Raw genomic sequence first — 16,660 nt, forward strand, 5'->3', positions numbered from 1 at the left:
TTTGTTGTAATAAAACACATAACACTTTGTATTAAGTGAAATTCATAATTTGCACTCCTTTCCTAAAGTCAAGGTTAAAAAGAGACCTTCTGTTTTATCGATGTAAAGAACACTGGTTGTGATTGAAAGACATTAAAATTTGACCGGCTTTTGGTCAGTCTATAAAGGATTAGGGGATTACAAAACTCTAAAACTTTAGAAAATTATTTCGGGAAATGGTCACCTTTTCAGTTTTGATGCTGTAGAAATTACTAAGCCCCATATGATTATGAAACATTATAATTTGATATAAGAAAAACGCATGTGCTCACAAAAGTTTTGCTTTTTTAAATAGAAATAAATATACAGTAAAGGCGTTCAACAAAAGACGAAAGGATCGGGAGAGAGGCCGAGTAAAGCGTATGAATAAATAATATGCTGCCAGTATGAAATGAAACGTTTTCTAAGTATATATGTTATTGATTACGGTATTAAATAGAAATTTCTTATGTTTGAGTTGGTATGAGTAAATTCCCAATAGGAATAAATACAATCTTAATATTGTTAAAGGGAATGCGACGTGCGACTAAAGCAAGATCACAAATACTGCTATCAGAAGTGGTCTACAACAAAGAGTCACTGAAAGACATTAAAAAAGTGTGCTTCACTAAGACTCTTCAATTCGAATAGAATAATATGCATCGCAAGATTACTGTTATAAAAAATAAAATATCTAGTTAGTGAATTTAATGCAGGGAATAATTATATGAAATAACATAACTTGTCATAATTTTATTTCTTAAGACAGTTTAATCAACTTTTTTCCGTTTCAGTTCTTTAATCCAGTAAACTTTACACGCTAAACAGTTTTTCACAACAGGTATCCGAGAAAAAAAAATATTTGTAAAGATCAAAGATATAGTTATTAAGTGCAAATTTCAATCGTTTTGAAGTAAAATTCTTCTTTCATTGTGCCACTATAGCCGATATTAATACGCGAATCAGGGTTTGCTAGTAACATATGGTTCCAAGTAGATAAGGGTTCAGAATTTAAGTGATATACGGATATTACGAAAAGAACTGTTTGTAATTATCCATACTTTTGTCAGACGTGTGTGAAAGCATTTCATTATACAACAAATACGTCGTTAGTAAATACCAATTAAAAATTATTTTAAGCGAAAGTAAAAAAAATGATATATATATATATCAACCAATAACTGATGTATCCAGCGTCGGTAATACCAAGAGCTATCAGTCTTGCTGGCACATTACGGCTCGAGATGCTATTTATATCATGAGTTATTTGAAACACCAGTTGCAGTTTGAACAATATTAAGTGAAATGTAAGTGTTATAAATTATATTTAAAAGATAACTTGCTTGAATTAAGTCTGTTGAGACTAGGCTATTTATTTTTATACCAAATTGTTTAAAACAAGTTTTATTCGTCTAATTTACTGGGAAATCAGTCAGTGAAAGTCGAGCGACCCATAAACACACATAGGAGAACAGTGCACGTAGTCAAGTCTATTCAGTACTTTTACGCTTAACAAACAACAAACTTACATTATATAGTGATATCCAATTCCCTTGATTGATAGCTCTTCCGGTTAGTCAGTATCCCTATCACATAAAAAAAATCATAATCGGTTTGGGATAAACTGATATTTTTAGAAAATATTTCTCTTTTTATCATGCACACCTTTAACTTATCTAAAACTTTACACGAAACAATATGAACATATTGAATAGAGTAATTCATGATTTTCTTTTAACAATTTAATTAGTACCAAGATAGGTTAGGTCACGAGTGATTATTTGAAATCATAAAACTTGAGGATGTCTAAATATTCCGTTTTCCATTGTTGGCAGAGATTTAAAGCACTGAGTACAAATATAAAGCAAAATTAGGGTTAATGGCAGAAATGGAAAACAGGCTACAAGGCGGGCCGGAGCAGGCAACACTTTTCACTGTCTCCTATCTTACTAAGCACGTAACTTCCAAAACCAATATTTATTTGTTATTAAGCAGAAATTTAAACAATAAGCTATCTGTGTTGTGCCCACCACGAGCATCGAATCTGAGCCACTTTGGGAGGACCTAAAGAAAGAACGACAGTTGGACACAAACGAGAAGTACTATGTCATAGTCGTTCAAATCGTGAAGCGTTTATTCAAAGTAGTCAAAAATGAAGATGAATTAAGGACACATTTCTGGCCAATAAAAAAGTTACTCAAGATATTTCGCTCGTCAATAACGTATCTGTGACAGCAATTACGTAAGTAAAAATACATCGTCTTCACTTTATGACATTGATATTTGGGAAATTAACTGTTTATAGATTTTACTAATATGGGGTGGATCCTATGTTTAACACCAAAACGTCACAGCATGTTCTGTTTATTACACTCCAAGTGGTCAATACAGTAGAGGTCCGGCATGGCCACGTGGTGAGAACGCTCGACTCGTAATCTGAGGTTCGCGGGTTCGAATCCCCATCCCATCAAACATGCTCGACCTTTCAGCCGTGGGGGTGTTATTATGTGACAGTCAATCCCACTATTCGTTGGCAAAAGAGTAGCCCAAGATTTAACGGTGGATGGTAATGACTAGCTACCTTCCCTCTAATCGTACATTGCTAAGTTATAGTCAACAAGCGCAGAAAGCCCTCGTGTAGAGGGCTTTAGCTTAAAGAGAACTAGATAGCAAAAGACATCTGTAACTTGTAATCGTGATATCTTGCATGTAACTATTCCGTTTTGCTTTGTTAAAAATCATCAAATAAACCAACTTATTTCAGGAATTTGTCTCAGTCAATAGAACATAAAACATATTAACTATATAATTTTTGTTCAAACACACGAGTCCATTTCTCTTTCTGTCTCGACTTTACGAAAATAAGATGAAAAGTATTTTTCGAAGATATGGTATCTTTAAATCGTATAATACTTTTTCTTTCTTTTTCTTTACTCAGTGTCTATGTTTGCACTGAGATTTTCAGTGTACATGACAGTAAATTCGAGTAAATTAATCTATCGATCAAATACGCCAGTCTTCGGCAAGTGCACCTACCAGTTCTTTCGGAAGACACGGTAAAAGATTTACAAAATACTTAAATCAGTTAAACGGAAAAGTGAAAAAAGGGGAAAAAAATTCAGGAAACTAAACGAAACACGAACCTATTTCATGTGACGGAAATTATACAGTAACACGATCAAATAACTCTATTTTAAAAGTAATTGGTTCTTGTTAAGAAGAAATGCACGGTGGGATATTTGTGCTCTACCCACCACGAAGCTCGAAAACCGTTTTCTAACAGTGTAATGTCCCGGTATGGATAGGTGATTAAGGCCTTCGACTCGTAAGCTGAGAGTCGTGGATTCGAATCCCCCGTCGCACCAAACATGCTCGCTCTGTCAGCCGTGGGGACGTTATAATGTTTCGGTCAATCCCACTGTTCGTTGGTAAAAGAGTATCCCAAGAGTTGGTGGGGGGTAGTGATAACTAGATGCTTTCCCTTTAGAATCACACTGCTAAATTAGGGACGGTAAACGCAAATAGCCCTCGTGTAGCTTTACGCTAAATTGAAAAAGAAACAAATAAATTAGCTTTGTAAGTCTGCATCCTTGCCACTGTACCAGTGGAGGGAGGGGTAAATGGTATAATATGCTACTATTCGTAAGCCAACTAACGAAACACAATAGAAAGCTTTAAGAAAATCAATTATTAGCTAATTGTTAGTTTTTAAACCATCGGTATGTTTTACGTAGAGTAATTCGGCTCTAGTGCGTGTTTTCTGATTGCAAAGTCACATCTGCTTATTTGCTGAGTCTACCGAGAGGGAATCGAACCTTTTCTTTTACGGTTGTAAATCCGTAGACTTACCCCTGTACCACCTGGGGACTTATCTATAGCGTGACATATAAATACCAAAGTTGTTTCTTAAGTCTTAATTGTTACAGAAGTATACCACAGAATATTTTGTGATTAATTAATCTTATGCGACTTCGTAAGTAAGAAATAAATAAGCTTCAAATATAAGCAAAATTTAGAAATTTTAATAAATATCTAGAGAGATTACGCTGGCTAATATCGCTCTTAAAATAACGGGTTCGATTCCCCTCTTTTGACTCAACAGATAGCCCAATGTGGCTTTGCTATAAGAAGACACATACAATATCACCCTAGCTGCCAATTTCTGTTCATGGAAATTTAGATTTGAACATTTTTGAAATAGCTAAGCCTAGATAGATAACATAAACTAATTATTTATCCTATGAGCAGGGCCGTAATCAACGCACTAATAGGCCGAGTGCAGATATTATGAAAAATAATCGAATAAAACCAAATTATCAAAATTATTGTAGATATACGCAAAGTTTAATTTTCCTTTGTAACGAAAACCGATTATGGATCGCCAGATCCATCATCCGGGTACCATTATGCAAAAAATAAAAATAAAATAAAAAATAAACAGAAAAAACATTTGTGACCTTGAATGATGGTCAATCCCCATTTTTCAATCAGACACAGAGAAATCCAAGAATTGGCAATTGGTACTATTAACTACATGTGTTCTTCTTTAGTGTATTAACTCAAAATTAGGAGTATCAAGCGTACATATAGATAGCTCTTGAGTAGTAATGTTCTATTTCTCGAGTCTGAAGTAATGTGCGTCTCTAAGTATAAATTATTACTGTTGTTTCACTAATGTTCTAATACTATAGTATAGTTATAAAACTAACTAAGGTCGTTTTTTTTCAAAGCCTTTTATCAAAATGTGTTTGTTTGTAAATTTTCCGCAAAGCTACATGAAGGCTATCTGCGCTACCCATCTCTAATTTTGCAATGTAAAACTTGAGAGAAGGCAGCTAGTCATCAAAACCCACCGCCAATTCTTGAGCTAGTCTTTTACCAACGAACAGAGGGATTGATAGTCACATTATAACACCTCCACCGCTGAAAGGGCGAGCATGTTAGTTGTAAAGGGTACTCGAATCCGCGACCCTCAGATTACGAGTCGAGCGCCTTAACTATCAGGTCATGCCGGGCTGTATCAAAATGTCTAAGTCTCTGGTATACACCACAAATGTTGAAGGCCAGCTGTTAATATTGTTGTTTTGTTTCTTTTGTCTATATGAAAACCTATATTATCCAAAAACATACATATGTGAGTTCCAATTACACTTAAAATAATTTATACAATGTTAAACTTCACAGCTGTTATTTATTTGTTATTCGTGGTTTTTCAATTTACATCATCTCAGTGAAACACATGTTGTTCCTTCTTGCAACCACTCAGTTTGCACCGAATTCCTGAAATTCAGATGAAATATTTTTTAAAAAATGTACTAAAAATGAACCCGTATCATGATTTAAAATCTTTCCAAACATACTTTATGTTTTGAAAGGTTCCTGTCATTTCTGAAAACAAGTCATAAATTAATCAAATATTATCGAACAAACTTCAATACACTCCAAAACATATTTTTCTGATAAAAAACATAAATGAAATTAAATTAAAAACTTATTCTAAAGATTATCTGATATATATATATATATTCTTCACTCTCCTAATGATGTAGATAGAATCTATACCAATTACCAGACCGTTAAGAAGTCTTGAAAAGAGAATATTTTATACAAAAAATACTCAGTAATATTTCAAATAAAAATACATATTTAACCATCAAATTACGTATTTCATTATTTTTAATGACTTGTATACATACGTTGATATTTCTTGAAATAAAATATCCAACTTTTAATCAATTAAATATCTAGCAGTTTCAATGTAAATAGGTCACTAGTAAGAGAAAATTGGGACGCATTTATAGTTTACTGAGGTTAATTTTATTCTAGATTCTACACTGATCTGTTTTTAAATACTTATCAAATAAATCTGGAAATATTACAAACATGTTTTATTTTCTATACGTGGGTCGAAATATAGGAGTGAAAAAACGATTTGGTTAACTTGCTTAATGGTACAAAAATAACGAAATAAAGAAACATGTCATTCATGGTTCTCTAGTTATTTGGTAGTTCTCTCATAGTAACTACACTTAGTTGTTTGATGGTCCTTTCATAGTTCCTATACCTAGTTGTTTTTGGTGCTTTAATATTTACTATATCTACTTGTTTGATGGTTCTTTCTTCTTTACTATATCTAGTTGTTTGATCGTCCTCTCATAGTTACTATACCTAGTTGTTTTTGGTCCTTTAATATTTACTATATCTACTTGCTTGATGGTTCTTTCTTCTTTACTATATCTAGTTGTTTGATCGTCCTCTCATAGTTACTATACCTAGTTGTTTTTGGTCCTTTAATATTTACTATATCTACTTGTTTGATGGTTCTTTCTTCTTTACTATATCTAGTTGTTTGATCGTCCTCTCATAGTTACTATACCTAGTTGTTTTTGGTCCTTTAATATTTACTATATCTACTTGTTTGATCGTTCTTTCTTCTTTACTATATCTAGTTGTTTGATCGTCCTCTCATAGTTACTATACCTAGTTGTTTTTGGTCCTTTAATATTAACTATATCTACTTGCTTGATGGTTCTTTCTTCTTTACTATATCTAGTTGCTTGATCGTCCTCTCATAGTTACTATACCTAGTTGTTTTTGGTCCTTTAATATTTACTATATCTACTTGCTTGATGGTTCTTTCTTCTTTACTATATCTAGTTGTTTGATCGTCCTCTCATAGTTACTATACCTACTTGTTTGATGCTGTTTTATAGTTCCTATATCTTGTTTGTTAGTCCTTTCATATTTGCTCAATCTAGTTGTTTGATGGTTCTTTCATATTACTATATATATTTGTTTAATGGTTCTTTCGTAGTTACTATGTCGAATTGCATGAACCTTTTCATCGTCTACCTAAACAATTTTCACAAGATTTTTGTCATCTCTCCTCAATATTCTGGTTTAGTGATTCATATAAACTCATTTTTTCAAGTTTCTCTCGTCTAACACTTTGGTTTGTTTTCCCTGCGAACTCTTTAAAAGTATACAGCATTGTTAACAACTTATGGTTTTGTCAAACTGTTGATTATAGCTTTCAGTTGCTAAATTGTTTAACATAAATTTATGCTGAGACGTTTTCATTTTTAAGCACAACTTTTGCCTTGTGATTAGTGCGTTATGCTCGTAGTCCCTCACATGTTCGCATTTTGAGTCGTGGGGACATTATTTAGCGCTCTGCTTGATTAAAATAGGCCAAGAGTTGGTGGTGGGTGTTCTTCTCTAGCTGCCTTTTTTCTAGTCTTACACTACTGAATTATGGACGGCTAGCGCAGGTATCCCTCATTCAGCTTAGCGCGAAATTCAGAAAACAAACATACATACCTTAGGGCTAGGGCAAATTAGGCTAGTGCAAACAGCTTTGAGTAGCTTTACTCAGAATTCAAGAAACAAAAAGTCAGGCCTATTGAGACAAAATGCTAAAATGTAAAATATAAAAACTGTAATTTAAAGTTACAGTTGTTGGTCACGTTTTATACCAAAACTAATGACAAAATTCCCAGCCATTATTAAACATCAACGAAAACAACTAGGCCTTATATTTTTTTAATTTTGCCAAAAAATAAACAAAAAAGTATACAATGTACGATCTGTTCACTGTATAATATCGAATGAGACACCAGTCACAACGTTATAATATTATTCACACTTCTAAATTAATTTAGATTATTGTTTAGTAAGCTGAAAAGGTACTAAAAAAACTCAGTAAGCATGATATTCTTGTGAAGTGGACTGAAATTAATGAATTACATAACAAACACTTTACATCAGCGAAAGGTAAGACGATTCAGTAAATAAGGTGTTGTTAGTGTGAGGCAAACTTATCGAAAGTTATTTCTTATCAAAATATCTTTGTTGCGGGTTAACGTATGGATTCTAATAATTACAGGATGTAGCATTGCCCTTGGTAACGTACACGACATTCGAAAGCCCAATGTTTATAGGATACGTCACACACAACTGACCAATGAAAGAATTAGAATTAGATGCTTCACCGTTTTCACTCTGGAATGCACCAAACAATAATATATAATTTGGTATAATATTTGTTTCAGTTTGTTTATATTTACTTACATTTGATACAAAATAATCAAACAAAGACTTAACTATTTTATTAATGGCATCTACCTGAGTATTGACACAAAAGACTATATTCATATATAAACATATAATGACGTATAACCAATAACAAAAGGCCCGGCATGACCAGGTTGTGAAGGCGCTCGACTCATAATCTGAGTGTTACGGGTTTGAATTCACATCGCACCAAACATGAGCGCCCTTTCCGCAGTGGGGGCGTTATTATAATAATACGGTCAATCCCACTATTCGTTGGTAAAAGAATAGCCCAAGAGTTGGCAGTGAGTGGTGATGACTAGCTGCCTTTCCTTTAGTCTTACACTGCTAAATTAGGGAAGGTTAACGCAAATAACCCTCGTAGTATTGAACGAAATTCAGAAACAAACTCAAACAAACCAATAACGTTTATTATAAAACTTGTTTGACCTAAGTGCTTTAAAAGTAATGATGACGTATGAAGCTCATTTTCTTTAACGTTTCTTTGAAAACAAAAAAACGAAGATTTTTTCCAGTTTTACAAAAATATTGTACTAAAGAAAAACTGTCTCTTGTCAAATACATAATGTCACGAATTTGCATGTGACATTTAATTATTATTTTTGCTGATTTTTGCCCCCTTGCTGCTAGTATTATTTCGTCATAGTATGATTAGAACAATCATTCAGAGACTAGTATCTTAATATACCATATATCTGTGGCATAACTACCGAGAAGAATGAATGCGATGTGAGGGGTCCGAGATCCCCTGAGACTTAATGAAAACATAACAAATGTATTATCTGTTTACATTGTTTTGTTAAATTCTTAACTTATTAGGCTTAGTATAGGCCATCTGCAGGGCGAAGCTTACATTACAACAGAGACGTGGGTGTAGCGCGTACAGGAGTGGTCTTTGTACGGCGCATCGTATCTTAATTCTTCTTAAGATTTGAATTTAATCATAGGTTCCAATCCGTATCTCGTGAATGACACACTTAAAATCAACGTAACTTGCTACAATATATCCTCTTTTCTGTTCCTATCCTGGTAGCGGCCTTAAAGGTAATAAAGTGCTCAGCTGGGATTATGGTTTTAAACAAAATATCTACTTTTAGCAATTTATTTAAATGTATAGCTGTAATTTCTAGAGTGGTCTAAAGTACCTTTACAATGTTGTATTTATATGTCTTACTAGTTATTATTGAACGGGGTAAACGTCGATGTGTATTTCTTTTGCACCACACCTAAGTACTGCAGTAAAACACAACGCTGATGTTTGTTTGTTTTGAATTTCGTGCAAAGCTACATGAGGACTAGCTGCGCTAGCCGTTCCTAATTTACTAGTGTAAGACTAGAGAGAAAACAACTAGTCATAAACACTCACCGCCAACTTTTGGACTACTCTTTTATCAACAAATAATGTATGTGTGTGTGTTTGTTTTCTTATACAAAAACCACATCAGGCTATCTTCTGAGCCTACTGAGGGAAGTCGAACCCCTGATTTTAGCGTTGTAAATCCGTAGAATCACCGCTGTACTAGCGGAGGGCGTGGATTGCTTGTAACTTTATAACGCCTCCACGGCTGAAAGGGCGAGCGTGTTGGGTGCGACGAGGATTGGAACCCGCAACCCTCGGATTACGAGTCGAGCGCCTTAACCACCTGCCCATGCCGAGCCAACGCTGATGAAACAGACAAGTTGAATTTCTCATTAGCACTATCTTCATAATTAGGAATGTCGAGACACTTTTATTAAATACAAAATTTCTATTACTTACTAAGAAAGATTGAAATTATTAAAGTACCTCATTACCTAGTCGTACAAATCAGTTTTATCCAACTTCCACGTTTAAATCAGAAATGTTCCGCCAGGTTCATCCTTATGTTCACGTAACTAATCGTAAGTCAGTAAGTAATCGTTTTACGAGCCCTTGACATAGCTTGTATCTTGGCTTGTTAGAAACAAAAAGCCTTCAAGAAATTAAAATGTTGACTTTAGTAACAAACCGTTAGTTAATGTATACTTTACAAGCCCTCGTCTTCTTGAACTGATAAACTATCACACAGACAAATATGAACATTTTAATGATCATTATTTATTTATGTCTACAAATATATAGGGAGTAATCAAACTTACAAATGTTCACACACTTGGGTAACCAAACTCACCAATATTCACATACTAGAGTAACAAAACATACAAATATTCAAAAACTTGAGTAATCAAGCTTACAAATATTCACACATTTGGGTAATCAGACTTACAAAATTCACACGCTTGAGTTATCAAATTTACAAATATTCACCATTTAATGTTTCTCAGAAAGGATTAGTTTTCATGCCCAAGTATACACCCAATAATAGGTTTACAATTATCGTAGCCTGAGTGCAAACTTAAAACTCATATTTTACCACTTTTACTCTCTTTAGTATGGTTATATTGTGTTACCAAAATTGTGTAAAATTTAACGCAGTTCTCCTGTGTAGCATTTCTATATCTGTTAAGTATCAATGTTAGAGTAAGTCGTCTTTCAAAACCATGTTAGTTACAACAAAATACGTAGAACGAGAAATAAAATTATCAGACCATATACGCAATATTTTCTTTTAATATGGTATTAAAATTAAGATTATAAAACTGTTGTTTATTTTAGAGCTAAGCTACATTGGACTATCTGCTATCTCCACCGAGGAGAATCGTACTCCAAAATTTAACTTTTAAGTCCATAAATTTACTGTTGTCCCGACGAGAGGCGAAGTCATCAAAAACGAAAGACTAAGAAATCGATTGACGATTAAAAATATGTCTACCGTGTTTAATTAAGATATTTTTCTAACAATTTTATATCTATATTTACCTGCTACAGGAATTAAATCCAGAATTTCATGTCTTCAAACTGCCTAATCACTATGGAGTAGTCCCATTATTGGTTTAGGGCAAGATTTAGTGCATAAATCACCCAATGACATAAATGTTTTATGATGTGTTTAAGGGATTCATGCCGAGAAGCCCATTAGCATAGAGCTAATCTATTGGATGCTACAATGTAACGAAGTGATAAAGAAACGAAGATAGCCGTACCCATATATCGATCACACAGTCGAGTTTCCAGGCTCTGAAATGTATAGTGAGACTTAAATGTGCGTTCTAAAACAATCTTCACCGTTACGTGTTCTCCAATGTACCTTATTCAGGATTTTGACGGATGGCATGGTAGAGTATTTCTTCCTCACTCAAATTAATGTTGTAAACTAGAGAGAGTTGTGTGTTTAATTTGTTGAATTTTCTCGAAGGTCCGAACAGATGATGCTCAAACCAATCACGAATCTTCAATGTCAAATCGAATCCAGTAAGCGAAATATTGTAACGTTAATTACAGTAGCTTATGATATCTGAGTTTTACGTTGGACTACACTTTAAGCCGAAGCTTTTGTATTGATTCAGTATAACAACATCCACCAATTTGCTTCTTTAAACGTCAGAAGTTGGATCTACTCCTTACTAGTGGAGAAGCAAATACATGGAAAATAATTGCATCCGGCATCCATGGGAAAATACGTTCTTTACATAGAATAAGAGGAAATATTATTTAAAAAACATATCGCAAACTGAAAACCAAATGTCACAACGAGATTGTCTCAAGTTATAGATCGAAGTCACATATTGAACAGTAATTAAAAATCACTGAATCCCAAATATTTCAGAGGAAGCAGCCATCTTGAAAATTGGTATGACTTCAGCATGAACTATTTCAGTTGTAATAAGAGCCTGCCAAAAGACTCTAAGAGTCCAAACATACGGAGACGTTCAGAAAAGTAAAGGTGAAGAAATGTATACGCAAAAATAAACAACAATCAATCATAACATTACTTTTCGTTGTGGTGTTGCGTTGTAGGAAGCGTGACGCTCGGACACTACGACTTTGTAAGTGTAAACATTACAGTATCTTATAAGTGCACGGACACTTATATTTTGTACTATATAATATGCATAGAGTGGCCTAAACAAATGTGCTATGGACTATAATTGGTAATGTTCTTAATAACACCAATAAAATGTAGGGTTTGGTTTCACTAGAGAGAAGGCAGGAGTCATCACCACCCACCGCCAACACTTGGGCCACTCTTTTACCAACGAAAAGTGAGATTCACCATCACATTATAACGCCTCCAAGGATGAAAAAGCGAGGATGTTTGATGCGACTGGGTTTCGAACCCGCGACCCTCGAATTACGATTCGAGTGCCTTAACCACCTGGTCATGCCGGGCCTAAAATGTAGGGTTTGATTTTTCAATTCTGTCAATTTGATATCATAAGTACATATTTACGACCCATTTTAAAACAAAGTTTAGCAGTAAAGAAAAATGTACACTTGTGTAAAAACTTGGCACCTGTTAAAATCTCGTTCAAAATGTTAAGGTAAAGTTATTACAGCAAACGATTAATTGTGTACACTCATATGTTTTTTTTTCAGTCGGTTTGTTTGTTTGTTTTTTAATTTCGCGCAAAGCTACACGAGAGCTGTTTGCGCTAGCTGTCCTAATTTAACAGTATACGACTAGACGGATGGCAGCTAGTCTTCACCATTCACCGCCAACTCTTCTGCTACTCTTTTACCAACGAATAGTGGGATTGATCGTAACATTATAACATCCACACGGCTGAAAGGGCGAGTATGTTTGGTGTAACGGGGATGCAAACCTGCGACCCTCAGATTATAAGTCAAGTGCCTAGACCACCCGGTCAATAATAGATGTAAAACTATGTGAGTTTTTATCGCATGTAATCTGAGCTAATATTTCATCATCAGTGTTATATTATATTGATTTTTAATTTGCAAACTAAAAAAAGGTGATATGGATAGAAACTGAAAATGTAAATCTTATAATACTACGCGTTGTGTTCAAAGAGACGTTGAAACTATATTAAGGCAACCATAATATGTTGACAAATTCTATTTATTTATCGAGGACTGGCCCAGCATGGCCAGATGGCTAGGGCGCTCGACTCGCAATCTGAGAGTCGCGGGTTCAAATCCCGTCACACCAAACATGCTCGACCTTTCAGCCGTGGGGACATTATAAAGTCACGCATTATTCCTTGGTAAAACAGTAGCTCAAGGGTTGGCGGTGGGTGGTGATGACTAACTGTCTTCCCTCTATTCTTAGACTGATAAATAATGTATGGCTAGGGTTTACCGTCACATTATATCGACACCACGGCTGAAAGGGCGAACATGTTAATTCTAGTTATGTGGTAATAATCTTGTTTCGTTATTTTTTTTTTTACGTGGACACTCTTGAGTATTATGGTTTTAATTTGTAAATATTGCTTTAACCGAAACTAAAACCTAACGCTCAAACAATGCAATTCTATTTTTTGTTGTTGTTTTCAAAAATAAGCAATTACTCGAACTAAACACTTAATTATAGGAATACAAAATGAAAGGAAAACATAGATTAAACGTTAGCTTACACAGCTATGACTTATTTTTGTAAACGTTTGAAAAACAAACAATACTTCCTCGTGCATTACAATTTTTGATATAAGTGCAGTAAAGTTGACAGTATTGGGAAGAACAAACAGGTGGCAGTGAATCAACATCAAAGATGCTCAAGGCCTTCAAAACAATAGAGGTGTAGGTTCGCAGTCATCGCGAAGAACGCATTAATAACGGAGACGTAACTGATATTTGCATGTTTACATTGGAACTGATAGCGACGGCCACTACTTAAAAACAACGATCACAATGTAAATAATGATACTTTAGGGCTAAAGGTAGCTTTTTCTGTGAGTTTTATTCTAAATCTACTGTAAACGACGTCAAAATTACGAATTTCAGGATCAAAATTTAACGTTTAACTCAAATTATCCAGTAACTAAGATTATCTTGTAACTAAGATTTTTAAGGTATCGCACACACACACACGACGATAAATTTATATTGGCGTTAGTTTGAAAAATAAAATTTGTTTGTGTTTTTACAAAACAAGTAAGCGCTAGATAACCATTATTTTATTCTATTGTGCAATATATCGATAAATATATTAAATATAATTATTTCCCAAAGCTCAGTGAGCGATATAAATTGAAATGAAATGTTGATATAACTATACTGACCGTCAAAAGTACATACTTGAATATAGCTGCAATATAAAAACAATTGTTATAATAGTTGAACTAGTAATAAAGCTAAACTGTATAATTTAAAAGTATTTATTCATCAGCGAATTAAAAAATAAAAAACTGGCCAGTGTCACTTATTAATGTACTTTAGAATGTAAACATTTCGCAAATACAGAGTGAAGTGTATGTGGACAAAATATTGTTACAAAATGAACTAAAATTACCCGTAAATATTTAATAAAAAATATGCACATATGATAATATAACGTTGTATTTACATTTTACTAATATGCATATACGTGTCCAGTAGAGTAAAAAAATTGACATTTTAGTTGGAATGAGAATATGAATGATGAAACTTGGAATGGATATGAGACTAAAGTTTTAGGACTAATCACACGTAAAATGGCAATATATATTTACGGGTGAATGGCACAATACGGAATACTTACCCGTTATTTTCGCCTAGTGTGAACCAGAGACGTGGAATGTCAAACAGAGAGTCTGTTGTTTCCTTCTACTTGAGTATTTCTGGAACCCTGACTGCAGTTTTCTAGCTAGCGCTGGTGTCTCGTGAAAGATCAGCTACTATTAACCACAAGGCGCCTCGGCAGCAAGTACCCTAACGGAGAGCGTGGTATGGTTTATAGATTGGATAAGTCCAACTACAATATCACATCGACCAATCAATGTAGCTCCGAAAGAAAAACGTGCCTGGACTAATGAGCATGGGATGTTTCTGCCTTTAGTCCTGTTACAAAATTTGAGCCACACTCCTACAAATTCATGAAAAAACATTTTTCTGTAATCCTCATAAATGAAACTCGTAATTAGACAAAATATCACAAGGAACTTAGTTGGTCTTCTTACAGAGATCAGTTTTTTTGCGGCTGGTTAGTCAAGTTCGATTCCTGCAACATCACAAAACGTTATCCTGACTTTAGGCTATGGGTGCGTTTTAAGTGTACCAGTCAGTTTCTTAACATGAATGATAAGTATTATATTGTTGTTTACTGCCTGCTTTTCTTATGTTACGTAGTTCTAAATTAAAGATTGCAAAATATAATTTTATTAGCTTTATCAAACATACAAGTACAAAAGAAATTTCGTACTCTTATCTGATTTATATCTGAGGCAATTAACCAAAGGCGTCACCGAGGACCCCATCTGACTTTTAAACACATTTTTCTAACCTATTTGTGCACTAAATTGCTTGTGAGCTTTTTGTTTGGTACATGGTTCCTAATTACACATGAATCACAAGAATAAATGTAACAAAAATAAAACTACCAATAACACAGTTAATCCCATTAATTGTGGCTGTATAAAATAAGTTGTTTTACCCTTTTTGTCAGTTGTTTATGCCGAGCGTTGTAATACGTAAAAACACAAAGCTACTAATATAACGTAACATGTATATTTGATCTGTATTAAAGGCGTAATAACCGCGCTGTAACTTGAAGGTTTGTTTGTATTGTGTCTTTTGAGAAAAGCCACATTGGGCGATCTGCTGTGCCTACCGCGGGGAACGAAACCCCAAATTGCACTATTTTAAATCCGTAAGCTCATCGCTGCCCCCCACTGTAGGACTTAACATGATCATTGGAGATTTTCATAATAACCCTTTATATCATTAAGCACAGTGTAAATACACCTAGTAAATTACAAGAAAAATTATATTATCACGTACTTTTTAATATATTAACTCGAAACAATAGTAGAATTTTGTCACTTTACGGTTTCTGAAACCAAGTTTGACTATAACAAATAATGATTTTATGAGTAATAAAGTAATAAAAGACATTTTCGTCAGTATCTCAAATACGAAACCAGAACCTAAGTTTTATGACAGTTAGCTCATACTCGGCCTACGTTTTATGATATTTGGCTCATATTTGGCCCAAGTTTTATGACATATGGATCATATTTGGCCCAAGTTTTATGACATATGGCTCATACTTGGCGCAAAATTTAAGGGAGTTAGCTCATACTCGGCCTACGTTTTATGACATATGACTCACACTTGGAGAAAAATTTAAGGCAGATAGCTCATACTCGGCCTACGTTTTATGACATATGGCTCATACTTGGCGCAAAATGTAAGGCAGTTAGCTCACACTCGGCCTACGTTTTATGACATTTGGCTCATATTTAACCCAAGTTTTATGACATATGACTCATACTTGGCGCAAAATTTAAGGGAGTTAACTCATACTCGGCCTACGTTTTATGACATATGACTCACACTTGGCGCAAAATTTAAGGCAGTTAGCTCATACTCGGCCTACGTTTTATGACATATGGCTCATACTCGGCCTACGTTTTATAACATTTATATCATATTTATTCCTTTATTTACGCAGTATTGAGTTTATCAGAAATAGAAAGTTTGATTCACACACACACATTATTTATTTTCAATGTTATTATTTCTTAATGTTGGGAACTGCATTCGATAAAA

The 16,660-nt window shown here is 34.1% G+C and overlaps 1 protein-coding gene across 4 annotated transcripts in view; it reads right to left on the minus strand.

Moving 5' to 3' along the window:
• The window catches only part of LOC143222116 (para-nitrobenzyl esterase-like), an 86,878-nt gene extending 72,069 nt beyond the window's left edge, over positions 1 to 14,809 (minus strand). For 2 of the 4 annotated variants that reach the window (XM_076448092.1, XM_076448090.1), the window contains exons 1-2: positions 14,652 to 14,809; positions 1,548 to 1,604 (exon numbers count right to left, since the gene is read on the minus strand). The gene's annotated coding sequence lies outside the window, so the exon portion shown is untranslated. Of the gene's footprint in view, positions 1 to 1,547; positions 1,605 to 9,885; positions 10,044 to 14,651 lie in introns of all 4 variants that reach the window. The other 2 variants (XM_076448091.1, XM_076448093.1) reach the window with 2 other exon arrangements.
• Positions 14,810 to 16,660: the final 1,851 nt, after the last annotated feature.

Source organism: Tachypleus tridentatus, chromosome 8 (assembly GCF_004210375.1).
Source record: "Tachypleus tridentatus isolate NWPU-2018 chromosome 8, ASM421037v1, whole genome shotgun sequence".
NCBI classification, from domain to species: Eukaryota; Metazoa; Arthropoda; class Merostomata; order Xiphosura; family Limulidae; genus Tachypleus; species Tachypleus tridentatus.